Below are 19162 nucleotides of genomic sequence, written 5' to 3' on the forward strand. Positions count from 1 at the left end.
GGAGCTACACAGATTAACTCACAGTTTTGCTAAGTCATGAAATAAGTAAGAGTTGCAACTGTTAAGAATTTTTCCTCCCTTCCACCTCTGTTTTGTTCTTGATAGAGTATGCATTCCCAGAATACATCAGACATTGTGATCCTCAGCAATATTTGTGCTTACATTGTGCAGAAAATAACACAAGGTGAAAAATGCTCTTTACTTCTCTCCATAAACACAACATGAAACTTCCCTTGGAAGATCTATTTATTCAACTGAGGTTGGCAAATACTAGCTCAGACACACTTGAGAGTACTAGAAACCTATGAGTAGGGAAGTGCACCGTGCATCTAACAAGGAGTGACACTACAAAGCAGGATTATCTGCAGCAGGAAATTATGGAAAATGAAGCCCTTCTGGAGCAGAGCGGTCAGCAAGGACTCAGTCCTGAGCAATGTGGGAACACTGGCCACCCAGCCATGTCACCTGGCTGCCTGCAGCAGCAGATTTGGCCCAGGACACAGAGCAGTGGTACTCGTATCAGAAATAGCTTAGAAATACTGAGGTATTTCTGTCTTGCACTGAATTGTGCAAGGCATACAAAAGTCAGGCCAAGGTATCTGGCCATTATTCTGCACTGGGAACAAAATTTCCTTTGATATTAAATGTGTACCTTTTTATTTCATCAAGAGATGACTAGCATTTAGGCCATGGGACAGAAAGAAATTAATTATCTCTTATATGTTATCTTCTCTATTACTTTGCACTTTTCAAGTTAAGTAAACCTTGTCCTTTTTAACTTCATCTGGCATAGACTCTTCCATTCCTTCATGCTGTGTCTTTAATAATTTTGTTGGGGTCTTGTCTGCCTTGGTCTCTGCAATGGCCATTTAGAAATGAAGCAACCAAAACTGAATGCAGTAGTTTAGTTGGACCTATAGCACCAATGAATATAATCCTATTTTAATATGTTCTACGTTATTCTTCCCTCTTTCATACAATCTGACATTTTTACTGGGTTTGTATTTTTTATCAGCTCTGCATGTAGAGATGATGTCTTCACTGACATTTTTTTTTTTTTCCCATAGAGGTTGTAACAGAGTAAAACATAATCCCTGCATGTGATACATGCATACTTGTGTGTAGTTTAAGTAGTTCTTTGCAAAGTGCATTGTTTTGCACTTCTCAGTGCTAAATCCTCTGACCTCATACCAGCAAATTACCCTGAAACTTACAGGAGGTCTCTGGTCACGTTCTCCAACTTCTGCTTTTCTTCCTTTCTGCCCCCATCTCTGCTTCGCAAAACTTGATAGCAGGGATTTCTCTAACACAGGATTCCCATTCCCTCCCTCAGTCTCAGCTCCCAGCCAGGGAGTGTTAGCAAGAAGTCATGAAAAATGTGGCCCAATTGGAAGTGTTCCAGAGTTGAGTGATGAGAATAAGCAGAGAGACAAAATACATGGGCATAAGGAAAAAACAAGGAATTGCTGATGTCAGTTAAACAGAAAAATAAAGTGAAAGGACTCAAGATAAAAGATAAAATATTTATAAAAGGAGGGGAAAAAAGAGTAGGTAGGTGTGACAAGCAGTAATGGTTCATCTTGAAGCAAAGGGAAGTTAAATAAAGGAGTATAATTTTCTAACTTTAGGAATGGGGGAGTAGTGAGATGGATTGAATGCAGAGGCCTCATAACATTCCTCCTAACAGGCAAGGCAGGCAGAGTAAGTTAGGCAGAGCAGACCTTGTTCTGATTATGAAGACTCAAGAACTCTTCCCCACCGTATCCTATGGTTCTGTGCAAGACAGCTCCTTGGCTTGTTCTCAGCAGCATTTCACCTTGTTCACAGCTGAGGTAGTGTAGCTTCCAGCCTTTACACAGAGTCTTAGAGTTGCTGAAGATAAATCAGTGCCAACACAGAACTAATAATGGAAGAAATAAAATGGCTCCTGGATGTCCCACCAAATTAGTAGGAAGGGAGCTCTGTGTCACAGTGGTAGTCTATGGCTCCAGGAGAGCAGGCATTGTCCCAGGAAAGGTTGTTTCTGACTCTTGTCCACCTGCTTGGCGATACTAATGGATCTCTTTCCTTCCTCTGTCCTCTGCCAACCCCTGTTTGCATTGCAGGGTGAGGACAGTCTTGCTAGGTGGCTCTCCAGCACTGACTCTAACATGGTTTCTATGTCAAGTCAGTCTGCTAAGCATTACCACGACACAACTAATAGGCAGAAATGGAAAGTATTAACATCAAGAATTATTCCTGGCTGCATATCTCTGTCAAAAGAAACAGTGGGATGTTACCTCTGCATCAGAGCAGCATCTTTAAGTATATAAGTATCTTTAAGTACTTTTCCACTCTGAAGTGGCTCATGCTTTAGAATCAATGTATACACATATTTATACCTACAACGTGTATTAAAGATATAAATATACATACATAGAAATATATTAATATATATGAATATAGAATACATATCTTCTGAGAGGAAAAATAAACTCAGTGAAGTGACTGGTAAAGACTATCATTAAGATTAATAATTTTGCTTGGATGCCAGAGACCTACACTGAAACTTAAGCCCTGGAAGCAGATAAATGCAGACATGAACCTGCTTTTAACCATAGTTCACGACTGGTTCTACCAGGAACTGATTGATACAAGGCAGATAGTTTTGTTGTAGAGACCAGGAAAGTTCTTCCAAGACTGCAGCTAAGTCTGCATTGAGACATATCAGCCACTACTATTAAACATGCAGAGCAGGATGCAACAAAACTTTGTTTCAGTGCTCATGAATTAAATTTTAAAAATGCTTTAGAAGGAAATTGTTTCCCAGTCCCAAGGCTTCTCTAATTCCTTGTCTTCAGCCATCAACCCACTGTCTCCACCTTGAAGGTGCGTACCGCACCCTCACCTGAAAAGTGCAGAACCTACTGCCGTTGTGGGAACTGCTGAGTTTGTCCGAGTGCCCTATATTTGTGCTACTGTGTATCAGCTATTCAGGAGGAACAGCCTTTGTGCAAGATCTTATCATTCCAGAATTGTTGTGCCTTGAGGTCACACACTCTGCTCTGAAAGAAGAGTAAATTAGCTCAGTCTTAGGGAACACGACATAACCTGAGAACAGTCATGGTGGAGCAGCTAACCTGAGGTAATCTGACGCAAGGAAAGCACTGAGTGCAAGGAACCTGTTGTTAGTTTCTGCAGATACAAAGCAAATCATGACAGAACTAAAGGAAGAAAAGATGTTGTTAATTAAAAACATTCATGACCAAATACATGTTTGAACCCTAAAGCTTCCTGGGTTCTATTAGTTATTTCAGCTGTTGGAGGCATGTATACCCTGACTACAGACCCTCATGAAGAAATTCACCCACTGCTCCTCCCAGAATGGTGGAAAAATGGCTGTGATGGAACAAAAGATAATATGCTACTTACTATGTGGAGTTTCCCTTCTAATAACTCCTCTTTTACTGCAGAATCCTTTCTCAAATCCCCCTGATTCCAAGATTTTCCAAGTACTAGCTACAATATACCTTGATAATCAAAGAAAAACCACTTCATAGGAGTGTATTTAAGGAGTCAGGGGATTATAATATTTGCATGCTGTTTCTTACAAAACTATAAACTGGGCATAAAAATGGTAGCACAACACACTTTGTCCTCTTCTAAAAAACAGTCAGAACCCCAAGATATCACATGGGGAATAACCCATTTAATGACATGGAAGCAATTCCTTCAGTGCTGGATTCAATGAACAATGAACAGAGACAGTTCCTGCTGTGCAAAGCCTATCCAAAGGTATGGAGGTTTCAGGCCTTTCTTGACAGACAAATCAGACTCCTGGAATATTGCTCTTAGCCCATACACTCTCTTTTGCCATGCTATTCATTAGGAAGGCTGCCTGACAATTATTCACAGTAGTGTGCTGACATGGTTTTCAGTATCTGATATACTTGAGAGTACAATTAATCATTTGAATTGTTTGCCTGTGGAATTGTAGGTCATTCAAATTTTTCAGTGCTTAAACCTTCACGAATTGCTTGGAGATCCCAAAGAATTTGCTGCTGTTTACATGTGTACTGACAAAAATCCCTTTAAAAGAAGTGAGCCTGTGAGTTGAGAACTGCCTTGCCAGACATGAGGCTCCCAGGAAGACAGACCGTCTCACATATTGGTACAATATCACAATGCAAATATCATATTGCAGTGTCAGGACAACATGCAACAAGTGTTTTGTGGCTCTCTCAAAATCCGTTTGATGTGATCTATCCCTCCTCTCATTCCTTCTGTTTGTGCACAGAAAATGTGGTTTGTTTCTTCTCTCTTGCGGATGCTTGGAAAAATAAGAGATGAAGGCTTGAAAAACATGCTGCATACCAGACACATTAGCTGCCCTCAAGAGCCACAAATAGCTCTATTATTCTTCCAGAATATTTATATTACAGTGATGCCTAGAGGCTCCAGCTAACTGCAGGGCGGTACAAAATCAGGCTGTGTGCCATGGTACAAATGCATATTAACATACAGCCCATTCTCCAATGAGCTTGGGATCCTCACTGCAGCCTCTTGTACATATGACAGAATTAAAGATTTTTTTTCCCCTCAAGTGCCCCTGTGAGACAGGAAAATTCTATGTACCTGCCATGCTCTCACTGCAGCCAAATCTCTGGACAGTTCTATTAGGAAATTAGTGCTACAAAACTCAAGGTGTGATCTTATGAGATGGAAAGCTGACATTTATTTACAACATCTCTAAGTTGATTTTACCTGCTCATACACAGATTTTATACAGTCATATTTCTTCTCTTTCTCTAAATACACGTATTTATATAGACATGTATTATTTTGAAGAAGCAGGCTGTTTGGATAATCAGCTCCAGGTCATATAGGAAGTGGATGTGTGTTTACAATATATGCTAAAATTATTATGTATTTCAAGCCAAGGTATTAGTGAGAAACCAGGGAGCTTTCCAGTTCAGGAAAGATTATGTACATAAATGGATATGACTTGTACCAACAAACCAACATCCTAAAGTCAGTAGTTTGAGGAATCTCTTCAGATGACAGAGATTCAGGAGTGCAAAGTGCTGTGTTGCTGAAGAGTTACAATAAAGACTACTTGGTTCAGCTGATACACCATCTTTTTATGAGGAAAAACATGTCAACTGAACAGCAGCTTACATTGCATTCCTCACTGGGTACCCGGATAGGAGTAACAACCTCCCCACCCACTGCAGGGGCTAAAGGTCTCAGGATTAGAGTGAACAAGGTCAATGTTAATTAATGTTTTAACTAGTCACAAGTTAAGTGCTTCCAGCCACAGGCAGCCTACAGCACTGGCTTAATCTACCTTATATATGGTCTGGAGCTGATATGATTGTAGTAATTTTTTTTAAGTGTACGTGTGTATATATTTGTTGCGTACAATAGTGAATCAAGTATTAAACATTCATGAAGTCAGGCATTCTTTCAGGACTGATCTTCAGTGATGGATACCTCAGTTTAATTAGTTTACACAGACAAGCACCTAAGTACCCCCCACTTCCAGTGCTGACGATAGTTTGGGGCCTGCCCAGTGCCTGGACAAGTGCAGCGCTATGACAGGCCAGCACCCAAAACCAGTGGCTGCTGTTTTGCTATTGGGTACACAGCAAGCTCCATCCGTAACTCATGGCCTTTCTCTTCCTGGGCAGTGTGTGGGCTGGAAGTACAGCCACAGAGTTAGTATAAGTTCTAGGATGAGACCAATAAAGCAAAACCAAAAACAGAATCCCAAACAAACAGTAAAAGAAAGATCACAAAGAAGAACAAGAAAAGTGAAGCCCTTTCACCTCCAAGTCATAAACATCTCTTTTGATCTCTGTGTCTCCTATTTCTGATCTGACAAGTATTACAAATGCTGAGCCCACACCCTGCTTCCCTCCAGTGATTAATGTGCTACAGTCTTCCTGAAAGCTTAAAGAGCTCTCCCTTCAGGCCACCACATTTGATAAAGAAATGAAGCCTGGCAATTAATAATTCCCTGGGCTGAGTTTTTGTTTAATAACTATTCTGTCAGTGATAGATCTGAAGGGCAAGGTTGTGGATGTGCATGCATGTGGAGGGAGTAATTTGATTGTGGCCAGGAGATTTGGCAGGCTGGCATTACAAAGCAGCTCTTTAGCAGTGGCTGGAAAACCAGCATGACAAATCACTCCGTTCTCTGCTTCCCCAGCCTACCCCTCTCAACAGAGCTATCTCATTAGTCTCAAGCCAGCCAATCCAAGCCTATGATATGGGAAATATTTCCTTCTTGACACTCAAGAGGACAATTCCTTAGCTGGGGAAAATTACATTTAAAAATAAATGGAAAAGCATCAATCAGCTAGGAAAATATATTCAGCTTTTTGGATCTCTGGAGAGAAATGCTTTTTAAAAAAATTTATTTTATTACATTTAAATAGGACTGAAGGCCATGGTTTGATTTTTTAATAACTGAGATAACTAAAAAGATAGCACTGTAACATTTACATATTAATAGCTATGTTTTCTTTATATAGAGACACTATTTTTCATTAAAGATAAATCTTGAATATTTACAGACCTGTAGAGATGTGCTAGAAGATACCTGTTTGTAGAGACAGATAGGCTACATAGTACAACAAATTACAAGATGATTGGAATGTGTTTTTTTAGACCAGCAAGCCAACTGTATTTCTAGGTGAACTTTTTAAGAATTCTCAAGCTTCCTTTCAGGACTTAAAAAAAAAGATTAAATTAAAATAGCTTTCCCTTAAAAACAGTTCTCTCTGCTGAACAGTATCTTGTTCATTCTTGCTTCCCTTGTCCAGAAAAGTATGAGAGTCATCTGAGCCACTAAGGAGTAATTTCCTCATGCAGAGTAGCTCCAAACTTGATCCATACAGGACAGTCTTCTTTATAACATCTCAACCTATGCACTGAGCAAAAAAGAAAACAACCACATAAGTGACAGCTTTCCTGGAGCATCCAGAAATCTGAGCTGAGTTCAGGGAGGGATCCTACCCCTTCCTGCACATGTAACACCCTGTCCAAGGAGCTGATACCTTACAGCTCTGGACATCCTCTCCCAACCCTAGCTACTGCTAGTCAGGCCTCTCCACGGCTGTGCCTCACCTTTCCCACTGAAGATCACCTCCCTGACAGACAGGTTAAGTGACCCCAGCACATTTCCTGCAGGTGAGCTGGGTTGACTTAAACATGTTAAATAAGTGAGTCTTTACTGTGTCAGCTGACAGATGACAGATGACTTGGAAAAATCACAGGAAAGAGTCTCAGCAGCCAAAGATGCTCTCTCAGCATCATACAGCAGTAGAATCAGGAATATAATACAGGTTTTCTGGCCCCTACTCCAGCTTCCCTGTGGATGAAGCTCTCTGCCTTTTCAACTCTGACAGAAAAATACATTCAGCAAACCCTTCTAATGAGATTCCCCACAAATGTATCTAAGGAGATATTTTCATATTATGAGAGCGATTATGAATTTTATCCAGGGGGTAAATAACCTAGAAAATTAGATGTGTCATTGCTAGGCCATGAAAGAAGAATTGATTACATCACCTTTTCCTGATGGGATATTATAACTGACCGTGTATTATTTCTGTAGACCTGCAAGCTCTACCATGTCCCATAATTCACTGCAAAATGTTGGAATTCAGGCTTTGCCCATATCATTACATGAAGATGAAGTGCTAGTGCTGCTCTGAATTACATTTCTATTCATTTTACTAGTCTTTTTAAGTATTTGCTTCCCATACATAAATTGTTACGATTATATAAAGATTCACTAAGGCACCTTGCTGACAATTTTTCCTCTCTTTTACTCTGAATTAATAGCAAAATGCAAATCAGTATCAGTGGGGTTTTTTTCTTTCCACTTAATACAATGCTTGGATAACAGAGCATTTAAAGATTTATGATACATATTAATAGCATTTAAGCACCCTTCACATATATACCCCTTTGTTTTTCATCCTCTCCTTCTATCCTTACCTTTTCCTACATTATATTTGTTCTCTGCACGTCACATACTTTAAAACAAGGCCACCTCATCACATTCTTTCTCTTCTGCCCCTTCCTTTTCAGTTGGCAGCAAAAACTATCTCACTACGTAAAGAAAAATGACCACTCATCCCATCTGCCACCCCCTACACTGCAGGGAAAAATCTCAATATATCTGCTCACCTAGATAAATCCAGGCAGTATTATCAAGACTGAGTATCAGGCCATAGTCACAAAGGCTGCTGCTCTATTAAATTCTTTAGCTGATAAAACACTGGTGTGGTAGCTTTGGTCCATGCCATAAGAAGCAATAGTCAGTTGTTTGTAAAGTCAGACAAACAGCAGTTTCTAGGGCTGTGCCAGATGTTTACCTAATCTATCCAATTAAAGCAATCAATTGTACATACATATTTTTGGCAGGTGACAGCACTCAATTACCAGTTTCTATTAAGTAGTGAAGTGACAAAACTATTTTTTAAAAAAATTGAAACCAAACACTTCTAAAAACAAAAAAATTTCTCTATATTATTGCTCCAGATTTTATGTGAAATTTACAGAGTAACATCTTTCCCCCGGAGCACTTTTAACTTTATGATAGGAGGGTGGTTTTGTGGACATGATGAGCTGTGTGAATGAACCATCTTCTGCACCATGATATTTCAATTTTTCTCCCTGGAAAAGACCAGCCTGACAGTACTGTTAACCATTCTTGCTTTCCCAAGAAAATATTCCTTCCTCCCCTTCTTTTCTGGGGTTCAAGTAGTTTTGTGGTATCTTTAGGGATTATCACCTCTCCCTAGCTCTGTTACCTGTTTTTTATAAAGATGACACCCTGATACCTATTTGAACACTATTGCCGAGTTCAGCATCTTTTTGTGGATGTATTTGGTTTGGATTCAGCACCATTCGGAGTGATTGAGAAGCTCTGATCATTCCTAAACTGTCCTGCAAAAAAAAAAAAAAAAAAAAGAAAGACAGGAAATAATTGCCTTCCCTTCTTGTTTAAGGGACACTAAAACCAGACTCTAGCCCATCACTTGCCAAGTGCACGACACCCAAGAGGCACCACCTACTTGTTGAGTCCACAGTACTCAAGAAGGAATTTGAGGAAGTTGTCACACAGTTCTCCAAAAGCAGCCCGGTTTTAAAATATTGCTTATTTCTGACAGGACCTGAGCTTCTGTTTCAGTAACTCAGGAAGGAATATTCCAACAGAGTCCAGGAGGAACATGGGAGGTTGCATGCCAGGTACCAGCTGCAGTGCTGGAGCATATGAGCAGCTCTGAGTGCCAGCAGCCAGCACTGGGTGGCAGGCTAGGACAGCACTTAGGAGTGACTCCCAGCCCTGGTGCAACATTTCTCAGCTTCTCCCAAAGTCTCTCCTTGTCACCTACAAAAGGCTACAAAAGCTTTAGTTGGATGGTAGAGCAGGAGAAGCCCACGCACCCAGCACTGGGGACTGCCTTGTTCTACCAGCTGTGCCCAAGAAACCAGGCAAAGTTCTCCCTATCCCTGCAGCCAAAGGAGGCTGCAGATAGATACTGGCTCATCCTTTTCTCTCTTAAAACTTGAAGTAAAAACGCCTTTGAGAGGGAAAAGTGTGACTGGAATTTGTCCAGGCAGCTAATCTCACGGGTGTAATTTTAGAATGGAGCAGCCTGGTAGTCACAAACATTAACAAGTATATCTTGCACTGCATCCCAGTGTTACGTAGAAACAACTTGGGAGTCAGCAGCCTTCTTCCCCGTGGAAGCAACCACCAAAACCTTCCTCCACCACTACTAGTAAGGGCAGGACTAACTTGCAAAGTGATCCCCTTGACACAGATCAACCCTTCTCCATTCCCAGGAAAAGAAACTCATCTGTTGGGCATATGCGCGAATGCTTGTCAAAGTCAGCCCATGGTGACAGAGATGTTTCAATCTTCCACAACACAGCTACTGATGCTTCTGTGCATCTTTGCAATCTTCTTTCTATGTGTTTGGATGCTCTGTTGCAGTCTGGGCCTACTGTGATTCACACCAAGTGTCTACAGACCATTCAAACACCCGAGCCCTGTCTGAATGCATAAAATACTAATCTCATTAGATTTCTCATTTTCAGTGTAATATTGTCACACTGCTATGCACCACTGCCACAGATTAGCAGGCTTGCCAGAATGGAGCCCCGCTAATGAGTTAATCCAAATAACACTCAAATCCCAAATCAGATTTAAAGCCATCTAGACAGAGGACCAGCCAAGGATGGGTGAGGGGGAGGAGGGAAGAGGGTGAGCCTAGTTTTGACAGAAGTAGTTGTCATTTAAGTGAGAGAGGAGTATAAGGGAGAAGCGAGCATGCATTTTTTTCCTTGAGAGGACAGGCTCCGTCAAACTCCAAGTTACGATGCACAACCTAAATGCAAAACCTGAGAAACAATCTGCAATAACACATGTATCTGTATGGACAGTCAGCTTCTGACTTGAGAGACAGCTATAAAAATCAGGAGCTAGCAAAGCTTCTATTGCCATCATTTAATCTACAGTGCTTGGAAGGTCTAAGCAGCTTACAGCTCAGAGTTTGATTCATTCCAGCCAGGAATCTGGAGATGAGGGGAAGGAATGTTTTTCATGTATTAGTTTCTTATTTTACAAATGACCCAACATGCTGAAGAGGTGCACAGAGGCTCAAAGGAAAGGCACCAAGGGAAACACACATCTTCTATTGTTTGCATTTGAAATAGGTTCCTAAAATGTACCTGCAGTTTGAAGGGTAGAGCTGTCAGGGATCTCTTTTCTTTTTCACCACGCTTTTAAATGAAATTGCTCCTTTAGTGGGAAAATACTGAACTACTGAAGCTGAAAAATTTCATGCGTACATACTGGCTTCATTAGGCCTCCAGTAAGACATAGTTCCACCTTAGGCTTGGGAAGATGTGGCCAGAGCCCAAGGAAGCACCTCAGAACAGCCTGGCCAGCAGAATACAGTCTCAGAGGAAAACAAGAACACAAGAGGGTCAGAGACACCTCCAACCCGGGTCCAAATTTTGCAAGGCCTCAGCTTTACTTCATGGAGAGCAAAGCCTTTTTTACAGTATTGGCTTATATCTCTGGACAAAAATATTGTTTCCCATTCAACAATTTACAAAAGAGTGCCTAAAAAAACAGTATAGCTTTCCATTGCACCTACTTCCTCCTTGTGGATCCAATTCCATATGTTTTACCAGAAATGTGAATTTTTTTTGCCAACGGTAGAGAATAAGTTTGCAACCTTTAATAAAAATCCAAGAACTTAGCACCTTGACTACATAGTTGCAGAGAAGGAAAGATAAATGCATTTTATGCCAACATCATCAACAAACTTGTCTGCAAAGTTTTACTTTCATTTGACTAGTGATGGATGGAGCTAGAAAGAAGGAAGTTTGACTCTCAGATGTGGAATTCAGCTAAGCAAAACTGCAGAGAGAATTCTATTTTGACTGGTAAATGTAGCCGATTTGTTATGGAAACCTCTCTGTAGAAACTTTTATAAAACAAAGGTCGTGTCAAGAAAACCTTGCTTCCCTGCAGTCATGCTTCTCAGCACATCCCTTACTGCTGTACTTCAACTACTGTGGCAACAATCAAAGTATGCAAGCCCACTGGGCTGAGTCAGAATCTGAAGAAGTCAGTCTGAATCTCTGTTGATTTCACAACACCTTGATGCAGGCCTTAAACTGTACTGTGCGCAGACAGAATAGCTTGTTAATGTCTCTTTCCAGCTCTCATTAAGCAAACAGATAAATAGTAAGCAGCGCATTCAGAGAGTCCATTTGCTTTATTGTGTCCATTAAATTGTCCTGATGATAAAGCATGCCAATATGTTGCCAATTTTTAAGCATGAAACAAATTTTCCATCTTTTAAGATGTTAGATCTTTTTGTTCACTGATAAATAGATTCCAATGTAAACGGAATGAAATAGCCAGCAGTGCCAAACTTTCCAAACGTAGCTAAGCTGCCAGGAACATGCTTTTGTGTTAACAGATCCCGCCCCTTCCAGAGACAACTGCCCACCACAGTCTTCCTGCTCCATGCTAACAAGGTACTAATAACAATAGTAATCACAGTTTGCCTGCTCAGCTCACCCCAGGAACATGGCAGCAAATTGATGATCATTTCTCATTGTGAATTATGACACAGGCACATCACCTCACCCTTGGAATAAAACAGCACCTGCCAATCCCGTTAAAACAGCAAGGGGAAAAATGAAAGCCCTGCCGTAGCCAATCTGATTCCCTGCTGACTCTAATTACCCAGACGGGAATTTTACAATTGCTTCCTCCACCAACTCCTGCTCTGCAGTCTGCAGACTTTGGCTAGTTGTTTCTTTTGTATGCCTACTGCCACTGAGTAGATTGGGTTCCTAATGAGTCTTGACACTAATGGTACAGGGAGACAGCGCAATTACATATCCCTCTCCCATTCAGAGCAAACCTGGCAGGAAATGACCTGAGACCTCACACCCTTCTACCCCAAAGAATCCAGTTATAATGCCTCAGGAGCAGGGCCAGCTGGTGCACACTCCCCCCTCAGCAGCCCTCACTTCACTTCCCTTTTCCATTGTGCAGGTGGCTGGAAACAGTTCTTTATGGCTTAATCCATGACTGGTGGGTTGAGGCTAATACAGAAGCCAGAGAAGCCTTAACACATTTGGAACTGAAGCTCATCAAGAAAGGGAAAAAAAAAGGAAAAAGCACATTATTTCACACATGTGCTGGACAGCTCTAACACACAGTTGTTGTCTATTAGGTGTTTAACAATGTGTGTAACTCAGACTGCTTTAAAGTGGGCAGGGGAGAGACATGTGCTTCTGTGATTTCCATGTTGATTGTAGTCCAGGTGTAAAAGAGACTGGAGCTACCTATTGAACTGTGAGCTAATTACAAGAACAAACAGCTGTTGTCTGTTAATGAGGATGCAGATCCATAAGAAGCATGTTAGCTGGTGAGGAATAAACATGTCTTCCACTCCTTGAGTGAGCAGCAGCCTACAAAAGATGTCTTATATCTATGATTTGTGTTGCCACATCATCTGAACAACACACAAATGATAGTATGTTTGCCTCTGAGAAAAGCCCTGTAAAAGAGGAAAGCACGAGTCCAAGTATACAAGTAGGAAGATGAGGCAGAGGACCAAGGACACATATAGAGTCTGATAAAAGCATAAAATAGGCCAAATCAGCTTATTTGCACTCCAGTGTTTTAAGTACAAATCTATTGTTTGCCTCATGCTGGTAACTCTGAACCCAGCATTTTGTGCATCACTGAATTTCTTTCACTACTTTACTACCCCATGACAGCATAGTCTCCTACTTCTATTAACCTCACTGCTACTTCTGTTTCCCCTCAGGGACCTGTAAGTCTTCTGCCTCTCAGCTATTTATTGTGATGTATGGGATGTTTCTCTTAGCCTTCAAAGAGTTCATCTGACCTTCAAGGTTCTTCCTGCTCCTCTTCACCCCCAGGTAACGAGGAAGTCCTGCAGTGCTCAGCTGCTCACCAACTTCCATCCTGTTACCCTCCACACACACACACCCTGACAGATTCTCTGTACACCAGTACTCTGTACTTTGTCTCCTGGACAGCACTATTTGTGGTGGCTCTAAAGCTGCCATCAGCGTGAGCTCTCTAATTTCAATGCTTATGGATTATCACAGTTTAACACCAAGGGAAAACATTGGAGAATTTATCTCCAGGGTAACTGCACTGGCAACAGCATGGATAATTTCAAAGATTATTTAAACCTTTTGCATCCTCTTTTCCTCCAAAAGTTGGACTAAAACATTTGTAATTTTAAGAAAACAGTGGCTGATTTTAATCCCACTAATTTCTCTTTCCCTTTTTGACATAGGTTCTCTGAACCACATCATACCCTGTAAAGTTTTGAGGAACAAGAAATTATGCAGAGAAAGCATCACAGTTATGCAGGTGCTGCTATTCTATAACCCACTACACAAAGAATTCCATACTTGTAATACATGAAAAAGGAGCAGTGATTTCAAGTATCTCAGAGAACTCCTAATGGAGTTCTTGCTTTTTATTTTCCTCTCCAGTTTTAAAGTATTATTTACTGTAGTATTCAATTAAGAACAAGAGTTTACTATAGCAACCACAGCAGTGAGAGGTACTATTCATACACAGTCTCTGAAATACAAGCTTTTAAGCACCTTCTTAGCAACACTTGTTGATAAACCTATGGCAGAGGAGAATGCTATGTGGTTTATAAGGAGTGACTTGCACACTAAATTAAGTCTGCAGGAACTGTATTGCTTGAGGTCTTCCCCTTCCTCTGTGATTTTACCTTCCTAGAGTTAGCACACTTGTTAGCAGAGAACAAGACTCATAAAAATATAAAGACATCACCTTTGGACTGGGACTACAAAGGAGGAACTGTCATATGGCAGCTTTTCTCTCTGCCACTACGTGGCAGCAAAAGTTGCTTGTGATTCACTACATCAGTATCTTCATAGGCATTCCAGCTGTGACCTTGCCATCACTCATTCTGGGGACCCTCTCTCATTCAGCATCTGCCAGCTGTCAGCATGGGACTCCAGGGAAAATTACAGAAGATTTCTGGAAAATTACAAGGGGCAGCAGTAGGGAGCATTTGATTTGTTTCCATTTTCTCTGTGTAAGGCATTTCAGGTGGCTGCAGTTTGCCAGCTTCCTGACTTTCTTTTGCCTGCGTGGCTCCATTCTTCTGTAGTCTTCCACTTAATTGATCTAGTTTTTCTCATGTCTCTCCATCTCACACAGTTCCTCTTCCCATGATGTCATTTGCCTGCTCAAATCCATTCCACAAGAATGGGAGAGCAACAAAGCATCCTCTCCCCTTCTGATGGAAAACCCGCGTATTTTTTAGACATATCAAGGAGTACTATCACTATCTTTGTTGACAAGTTTTCCTTTCTCAAGCTGCAGTCCCTTTACAAAAGCACCTTCCAGACCCAGCAAAGCTGTAAATGGATGTGCACCGGGAAAACCCGCAATTAACAACTGTGGTTAACCACAAGCAGATAAGACCATTTTAAACATGCCTTTCTCTGTCTAGACGAGATGCTAAGTGTAACTTGATGTTTGAAGTATACTCACTTTAGATGCTATGAGTAATTCTGTTTTCACATTCCCACCTGCTTCCCCTACTGGTTGAGAACATCATAACAAATATATTCATGGTTCCGTGGATTTGATATTCAGGATTCTCAGTCTTTCATCGATTGAGGTACCGTTGAATTCAAGCTGGCAATGTTCCACACTGTAAGAAGTGCTGATCACTGCATCCTGATTTCTCATCTCATTATGGCCTACATTTTTACCTGATGGATTTTGTTGCATTTTGCATTTCCTAGAATCCAGCTGCTAGCATGGTCACATAACCACTCCCCAAGGTAGCTACATTGGGGCAGTTTTGTGGGTATTGTTCGTAAAATGTGTTGAAGTTCAGAATGCTATATGCACATACAGTATTAGTGTTCTTTGCAGAAAGCTGTCTGCAAACATGTTCAAAACTACATTCTATCACGAATTTAGGGAAGAGGGTTGGATTTACATAAAGACCAAACACTCCTTTAGGGAGGAGCTCCTGGTTTGTACTGTTACCTAGGCAATGGCTGTAGAAAGTGTCTGAGCACACATAAGTAAGGACCAGATCGGCTGGAATTGGGTGCTGCTGATTACAGCTGCTATTTCAAGAAGACTTAAGGGAAACACAGATGCACACCCTGGGCTCACAGAATGCTCTGAGCATTCATGCAATTACAGCTGGAGAAAAGGAACCACTCTGGAGTATCAGACTGCTCATTAACTTCCACTGCCAAGGTTAACACCTATATTTTAGCTCTTTAACAGATGCCCTGTGAAACTGCCTTTGATAGTCTGCTTGTCTCCTCCTGCTGTAAGACCAAAATCAAGGCCTGATCAGACAGTTTTCAATCTTCTTTAAAAAGCCATGGTCGATTTTAAGTGAAATGACATTGCACAAATTGTTTTAATTAAAAGAACCCTATTTTCTCCTTGACTAGAATCATACCCTGGGTAGCAACAACACTGACAAGAAAATCAACAGGTGGCCTGTTTGCCAATTACCTGAGCACATCTGCTTTTTTCAGCACATTTTCAGTAGGAGTTGGTTGCATTCACTCAGACTTTTATAGTCTGATTTATTAATGACTCTTTTAACCCAATAGCTAGAAATTTAATTGAATCCCTTCAAAAAGATGTTAAGAAAAGCTATACTCCTTGACAGGCCAATGACAAACAAGAAGTATAGCCAGGGTCTCATTCATTAAAAATTATGTTATTCAGCTCCAGCACATCTGCTGGCTTGCTGGAAACCATAATTTTAATACTGATACTTTCCTAAGTCCCACATTGCTACATATTTTGAATATTTTGTCCCAATATGGTTTGATTATTGCTAAGTGTGAAATCACCGCCAACAAGTTTCATGCAGGCTGGATTTAATTTCAGAAATGGGTTGAGGATGAATACTACAAAAGGCCTTCTACTGCAAAATCCTTCAGTACCAAGCCACGAGCAGGCTTGGTACCCATACTAATCTTCATGTAACTTGTATCTCCAAGAAAGCTCTCTTCAGCATAAATACTAAGCTCTGCTTCCATAGCTGGGAGCCAGCAGGAACTGTGCATTCCTTGTGGGCTGTGAAAGAAAATTCCCCAGGCCTAGACCCCCAAACTCACTAAAATGCGCTAATTATGAACCTGAAATCCCTCTGTGTTATTGCCAGCAAGCTCTTGTGTTACAGTGGGGATTCTGTAACACGATGTATCAAACAAGGAGGCCTGTGGGAAAGAAAATATATGGACAGATTCTTGATAGATGTTTCAGAGATGTTTATTTCTCCAGCCACATGGCCGGGATCTGCCGAGGAACTGAGGCAATCACGGGACCCGAGGGTCCTTGCCCACGCAGGGGAACACAAAACATCCAATGGGGAACAAGGCTGACCAGGGGCAGGGGAACCCCGTGTCTCCCCCCAGGGCCCCTCTCCCAGGACCAGATGGCAGGGGGGAGGAGCCCCAACACTTCACCCGTTTATTTTTAACAAAAGAGATTGAAAACTTAATATTGAGAACGACTGGATAAACATAACAAGAACAGTTTCGAAACAAAACAAGCCACGCTCCTGAGTCTTTAAATGTCCAAACAGATTCTCTGGAGCATCTTAAGGCTGACAGAAGGGAGACAGGACTCTCTGGGCATGCTTTGTGGAGAAACTGGGGCAAGAGAGGGTTTAATTTCTTCCCTCCCCCTTTTCATGTCCCCCTCGGCATCGGAGAGGAGTTGTAGGGAAGGGGAATTGTATAGGGAAGCCATGGGGTGAAAAACAGATTAGGAATAAACTGGGGATAGGGTAAACTTAGGAAAGGGTTCATATTGGGTATAGGGTAAAAGGGGAAAGTAGGTTGTGGGTAGGGAAGTTGCTGGGATGGATATTGTTTATAATTTTGTGCATAACGGCTGCCTTTGACTGGAATACCTCCAGGCCCAGTAACATTTGCTGCTTGTAAACCCTTCTTTCCTTGCACTATATCAAATTGTACAACTTCCCCATCTCCTACACTTTGCAGGTAATTTTTAGGGTTATTCCTTTTAATGGCAGTTCTATGGATGAATAAATCTTCCCCTGTATCAGCTCGTGTTATAAATCCATAGTTGTTTTTTACATTGTACCATTTCACAGTTCCTGTGACTTTCGTTGCTACAACTCCTCCTAGCACGTGCTTGCGTGTTTGTCGTGGCTGCTGGTCCCGCGTGGCCACCGCCTCGCCGACTCCGACGTCTCGGCTGGGCCCCCGCGTTGCGGCTGCTCCACACCCTCCGAGTGGTGCTGCTCCGGCGCGTGTCTGGGCTCTGCACGGCCCCGCGTTGCCATCGCGGCTGGCTCCGTGCCCTGTGAGTGGTTCTGCTCCGCCAGCTCCACACTGCTTTGAGAGCGGCCCTGTTTCAGCTCGGCGCTGCGCGGCTTCTCATGTCGCTGTGGAAACCGCCGCTTCTTGCTCTACAGGGCTCTCCGAGCCGTGTGCTCAGAGCGGGCTGCCACACTGACCCCCGGTTCCTGGCTGCTCGTGGGGGCCGCCTCTCCGCTGCACACGGCCCACGGCACCCACGGCACCTGCGGCATCGCTCCCTCACTCGCGGCCGCGTGGCCGGGGACCCCGAGACAGGAATGGGGTCCGCGATAAGGCGCGCGCTCCCGAGGGGGCCGGGCGCGTCCAGCGCAGACACCTCCGCCGGCACGGCTGCAGTCACGCTCTCCTGGGATGGCCGCCGCACGGTCTTGGCCACGGGATTACAGCCATCCTCTGCTCTAGGGGTAATGGGACCATACAAATGCTCCTGAAGAGCTTCACTGATTACAGTGGATCCACGGAGAGGTTCTGTCACTAGTCCATGTTTTGTTTGATCCCTTATCGCATCCCAGATCTTGTACCAAAAACACTCGAGACTAGTTCCAGGAGGATCAATATCAACAAGTAAGTCTCAAGAAATATAGAAGAAATTTTTGAAAAGCCAATTAAAAAAATGTTCTAGATCTCCGGGAACAAATGCATTCTTGTTTTGTTGTTCAAGGATTCTTTTAACTTCTAGATACATTTCTTTCTGTGGTTCAGAGAGCCACATTTCCCACGATTCTTCCATGGTCCAGAGAGAATATCCAAACCAAGGTGAGAAGAGAGAGATCTAGAATGGTTTTTACTCACGAATTTTCTGTCCTTAGGGATCGGTTACAGTGGGGATTCTGTAACACGCATATCAAACAAGGAGGCCCGTGGGAAAGAAATACATATGGACCAATTCTTGATAGATGTTTCAGAGATGTTTATTTCTCCAGCCGCATGGCCGGGATCTGCCGAGGAACTGTCGCAGTCACGGGACCCGAGGGTCCTTGCCCGCGCAGGGAACACAAACCAACCAATGGGGAACGAGGCTGACCAGGGGCAGGGAAACCCCGTGTCTCCCCCCAGGGCCCCTCTCCCAGGACCCCACAGCAGGGGGAAGGAGCCCTAACACTCTTGATACTCCATTTTACGGCACTCACACTGGCACCCCAGAGCACTTGTGTGCATTACTGCAGGGCGAGCTTCACAGAAAATGCAGTTGTAAGTTGCCTTCCTTTTATAGGGAAGA

The sequence above is a fragment of the Corvus cornix genome, chromosome 7, assembly GCF_000738735.6.
Source record: "Corvus cornix cornix isolate S_Up_H32 chromosome 7, ASM73873v5, whole genome shotgun sequence".
Classification (NCBI taxonomy): domain Eukaryota; kingdom Metazoa; phylum Chordata; class Aves; order Passeriformes; family Corvidae; genus Corvus; species Corvus cornix.